This window comes from Melozone crissalis, unplaced genomic scaffold (assembly GCF_028551555.1).
Source record: "Melozone crissalis strain CALT ecotype California unplaced genomic scaffold, PUWL_Pcris_2 ptg000016l_1, whole genome shotgun sequence".
In the NCBI taxonomy this organism is placed as follows: Eukaryota; Metazoa; Chordata; class Aves; order Passeriformes; family Passerellidae; genus Melozone; species Melozone crissalis.
Genome location: NW_026535794.1, coordinates 39,032,236 through 39,037,978, shown reverse-complemented (window position 1 = coordinate 39,037,978; position 5,743 = coordinate 39,032,236).

Genomic DNA, 5,743 nt, shown 5'->3' with positions numbered 1-5,743 from the left:
CGCCGCCCGCCCCGCCCCGCCTCTGCCCCGCCCCGCCCCGGCGGCCGCCCCGCCCCGCCCCCGGCCGCCCCCCTCACCCAGTGACACACTTTCCGCGCCGGCGGCCCCGCTCACGTGCGGCGGGAGCGTGCGGCAGCGCGGGGCAGTGCGGCGGCGGCGGCCGCGGGGGCAGCGCCGAGCGGGCTCCCCCCGCCCCTCGCCGGGACAGCCCCGCCGGGGTCACCGCGGCTGCCGCAGCCGCAGCCGGAGCGGCGCTCGCCCACCGCGGCCGCGGGGCAAGGTGAGGGGCGGCGGTGTGTGTGTGTCAGCTGCTCCGGCGCTGAGCACCGGCAGGAAATGCCACCGCTGTGACTGCCGCAGCTGACGAGCTCCCTCCTATCCCGACACGGGCATCTGACAGCTCCCAATTCCAACTGTCAGCGCTCCCTGCCCTTTTAACCGCGTGTTTTCTCACTGCCTGGAAAAGGGAATATCCGGGAGAGACCCCTCTCGGCAGCGCACACACACCGCTGCAGCCATAGTCTCTCCCTCTGCAGCCATAGGGAGAGGCCATCACACAGTTGATCCCAATCTCCGTCTCTCCTGTTTTCTGCCAGGACGTGATTTTGTCACTCCCAGAGCGATTCCAGCCTCTAATACCTTACACCATGCAGTGATGTCCCTGGGAACAGATCCCCCGCTATGGGGGAGGGATGCACCCCCAGAGGACCTAAAGCAGGGGTGTCCCCACCGGGGTCCCCAGACTCCCGCTCCCAGACGAAACCCGCGAAGAAAATGCACCACAGCAAAAAAGGGAGCAGAAACTTGAGGAAGGCTCTCCATTAAGCTAATACAGAGCCCAAAGTGAAGCTCTGGCCCTCCCTGACCCCGGGGTTCAGAGGCAGATGTGTGGTTTCATGGACTATATTGACCCCCAGACTGAGAGCGAGGCAGTGGAGTTAAATGAGGTTAGCCAGCGGAGGTTAAATGCAGCTAAATGTAGTTTACTGCCTCCTAATTTGGGTGAGTTTCCTCTCCTCTCAAATGAGGTAAACAGGTCAGTTTGTGTGAGCTTCACTGCTTCTCGAATAAGGTAAGAGGGTGAGTTTTCCCATTTTCCTGTGCATGGTCAGCAGCTGGGAGGCATACAGCTTTCCTCTTGCTCCACACTCAGTATCCATCACTATCTCCAGACCCTTCATCCCCCAGCCCCAATTTCCTACAGAAAAAGCTCCTCATATTCCCAGTTCTCCTCCTCATACCAGTTTTAAACTACATTTCCTAAGCCCTGCCATGCTGCCCTCTGGGCTCTTGTACAGTCCCTGCCTGCATGACTGGCAGCCAAGCAGAGCTGCTGCCCTGGGCACGGTCAGGTGCAGGGCACGATGGCCCAAACTCCCTTCCCGTGCTCAGGGCTCTGGCTCGCTCCTCTGCCTGGCTGCTGGTCCTTGTGGACAGAGCACAAATAAAACACATTTGATATCAGCCTATCACGGCATCTCAAACCTCTCAACAGATTAAATTGGCCTACAGACTCAAAGCAGAAGGTAGGGAATACATCAAATGCTATTAGAAAACCAGCTTGGACATCAGGAACAACAGCAGAGCAAGTTCTCTCTCTCTGTGTATTCTGTGTCTCTGGGGTTTCTAATGCTATATTTGGATTTTAACAAAACAGATGTTTGGGTAATGTTTATTGAGTGATGGATCATCAGCCCCAGGGTCTGCTAAAAAAACCCTGCAGAACTGCACTGGGTGTGCTAAAAAAACCCTACAGAACTCTTGATTTTGGATAAGGCTTCAATTTGCAGGTGGTGGTGGAAGCACCCAAAGATGAGTACGGAGGCACTGGCACTCAGACCAAAGGTCCTCCTGGCCTGCAGGCCGTTTGTGGTGCTCAAGGGAGGCTCCTTGGTGCATGGGTGCATGGACTCCATTCCTGAGAGTGGTCAGTATGGGAAGGACTGCTTGTTCACTTCCTTTGTGGGCAAGGATAAATGCTGCTGCTCCTGCCTGGCGGGACAAATGGGAAAGGCAATGTACGCAGGTTCGTAGGGAGAGGCCATCACATTATTGCTCTCAATCTCAGTCTATCCTATTTACTGCCAGGACAGGATTTTGTCACTCCCAGAGAGATTCCAGCCTCTAGTATCTTTTACTATCTACTTTTGAGACTCTCAGGGATCATTATAGCAGTTTCAGCCCGCTCTTGCCTCTGGTGCCACACTTGGCAGTCCTGAAGCCAATCCCCATCCATCTTCTATAAAAGAATATATTTATTTTGCTTCCCTCTCCTATCTCAGAACAACCCATCCAGACCTAGGAGTGCTCTCTGCGTTCCCATACTCCATCCTTTCTGGTTCCTTCCCTGAGATGGCTACAGACACACACAGTTTGCAAGAGCCAAGCACTTCTCTTAGGGATGTAGTATGGCAAAAAGCAAATGATGGGCCCACCACCCAGCCTCACACAGCATCCTTGTCCGCATCAAGGGCACCAAAAGGTGTGTTTCCTGAGAGGGTCCAGCAGGTAGAGCTGGCTGTGGGTGGCCACAGGATGCAAACAGTACGATTTCTGTCCTGGAGTTTCCACAGGAGGTGTCAGAAATGGCCCATCCACTCCTGTGCTCTAGTTCTGCTGTTCAGCACAGAGCTGTGGACTGCCACAGCAGACCATGAGAGGCACTTCAATGTTTGGAGAAGAAAACTGTCTTAGAGAGCATTAAGGTTTTTATTCTGCCCTCTAACCTGGAAAAAGACTCCACTCTGCCAATGTAATAAGAGGGTCAAATTTTTCTTAGAGCCTCTTTCTGCCTACCTCTTCCAAACCCACACAAGCAAACACCTGGCTAACTAACAGCTTGTGGCTCTGGGTGCTGGCCAAGTCGTGGTGCCTGGGCTTCTTCTTGAGGAGCTTCTCTGACTCTACTTTGGCTGCTAAAGCTTTAGCGTTACTTGCTGAGCGGCAAATAACATTCCTGTAAAGATGTGATGCTCAGTGGATGTTCCCTGGTCCCCACAAGGGTCTGGGATTCAGCTTTTCATGAAGGGCAAAACAAATCCTGGCTTTATGGAGAAGCAGTGTACTGCTGGCATTCACAGTGGCATGGCACCTCTCCAACCTGAAGGCTGGGCAGGCACTTGAATGATCAGTGGAGGAGTGATTGGGAATTTGTGTGTTTGGTCAGTCCTTAGAATCCTTCAACCTCTGTTTACTGCTGCTGTCTGCAGAAGACTTGTGGTTCTGGGAATGGACTGAAGCGAGGCATTGAAACATGAAGGGGCAGAAGAAGGGAAAAAGCACAGAAGGTGGGACAGACAGCTTCTCCAAACCCCTTCCCACCCCTGGGAAGGAACACAAACATTTATCCCTCTTTCCTCCCAGCCCACACACATGGAGCAGCTCAAGCAGCATATTTAAATTCCAGAGGCTGCAGAGTGATTCCCATCTGTCCTGCCTCTGGGTGGGAGATGGCACAATGTTGTTGCAACCAGCTAATGCTGACTTAAATGTTAAGTGCAGCCGATAGCTGGATGGTGGGACAGGATGCACTTTGGCCACCTCAGCAGAGGTATGTAGAGGCTGATGACTCTTTTTCCTCAGGCCTGAAATGCTGGTGGTTCCTCAGGTTGGATCCGAATGCCTGCACCTTTCTGTCCCCGTGGAGAGGCCCTCCTAATCCTGGTAAACATCCACACATCAGCCAGGAACGTGTGAGTTTCCATCAGCAGGCGTTTCTGCTTTCGGAGGAGTTGGATTTCTTCAGTGCCTGGCACATTTACAATAATACTAGTTTCATCCCAAAACATAAACTTTGCTAAGAGAAAAAAAATTGTTTACTTGAACAGTGCCAAGGAGCAGCATTTTTTCATGCCACAACAGCTCCTGAACTTTTCTATTTCTTTTTTTCCTTATTACCGCAGGAAAAATTCCTAACCTCTTATTTGTCTTTTTGACTGATGCTCAGAGCAGTGCTGACATTTGCACAGTAGATCTACAGTAAGGCCAGGTTCTCTTCCCTGGTTGTTTACAGCATACAATGGTTTAAATAGAATAAAAGATATTTTCCCCCATATAAAATTCTTTGTCATTCTGGTCAGTCTGTGTGAGGAGATCCTCATGAAACCTTCTGTCTGCCCTGAATAATTTGTGCTCCACAACTGCAGATGGAACTAGTTCATACAAGTACACGTAGGTGAGGCAACTGATACCAAACCCATGCTTGCATTTCCAGTTTCTTTAAAGCAGATTCACTTGCTATCTACAGTAACTACCTTAAATACTGCCCTCTAAAAGTCTTTATAAAGATAGCTGTAACTGTGACTTTCTTTCGTACATTAAGCGATATAAATAGCCAGAAGTCATCTAACTAATCTTAGCCTCTGGAAGCCAGTGGAAATTTTTCTATCGATTCGAGTCAGCTTGGGTCAAGCCCTACACAGTGTTTTCTGACCCCCTGCCCTACTTTTTCTCCATTCCAATTTAACATATATATCTCTAGCTCTTTCAGTCGGTGCACTTTTTTCTCTCTGTCAAACAGAAATCCTGATAAGGAGGTCCCAGAGGTCTTTAGCTTGTCATCACATCCCTTCATAGGCTGAATGCGTGCAGAATGCTTTAGGAAGAAGCAAAAGCTAAATATAGAATAATTTAAAGCTGCCCATTAAGGGCATGCCTACATGACACAAATGCAGCTAGCTTAGGTCCTGGGAGTGGTGCAGTCACAGAGCTAAGTATAACCAAGCAGAGGATGTGGCTCACAAACCATCCCCTTGCACTCACATCCTGTCTCTCGGTATCAGAGCCTTAGAGGAAGATATAAAAACTCATAATAGACAGTCATATACTAACTTGCCCATAGGGTAACTCTCTTCCTGATTAAGCTCCTCAGCAGTCAGTTTATAGCCTGAAGCACACAACCCTGCCACGTTTTTCTCTTACCCAGCATTATTGCAGGCGTGCTTTTTCTCACAGACTTTGGTGGTACAACTGGTGGCCTGGGCTGGTCAAATTGATGGGAAATAACCTCATGCAATAGTGATGTATTACCACTAGCCTCATCTGCCCCTGTAGATTTTAATGGAAGGTGATGACTTGGACTTTTAGTCTAGGAGGATAAAGCATTAATTCTATGTTAATCAAGCCTATCTGATATGGCAGTAATATCACTGCCCACCTTTTTCTTTTTGTGCTGTAAGTTCCTTAATCTGTCAGTACATCATCTATTTATTCAGAAATCAAATCATCACCTAACGAGACAAAGATGAGAATATATACTGCTTGATTGGGCCAAGTGGGATTTTTGGGAGAGAAGCAGAATGGATAGTGCAAAGGATGTACAAGGAGCTACCCTTTGCCTTCACTGAAAAAGACTCACACAACTTAGCTACAGGTGATTTCTGACATGTTGTGCTGTCTCAGAGAAGGCATCAGCAGTGTTGTATTGAAGGCACAGTCAGCATCCACCTGCTGCCTTATGCTCTGACAGCTGCCAGTCCCTTCTCCCCACCACCCAAACCTCTCCAGGGGCAACTGCATTTCCCACTCTGGGGTCTTTTGTACTAAATACCCTTCTAATTCTGGATTTTTGTATTTTTCTCTGCCTTTTCCCAACTCTTTTATATCACAGTGTCCTGAAGAGCACCTTATTTCAAAGCAGCGATGCTCTCTAGGAAGTTAGCTAAGCTGGAGGCTGGCAGCAGTCACCTTGGCACTGCATGACATGCTGCTGGCCAGGACATCCCTGGTGTGGTGTCACTGCTGT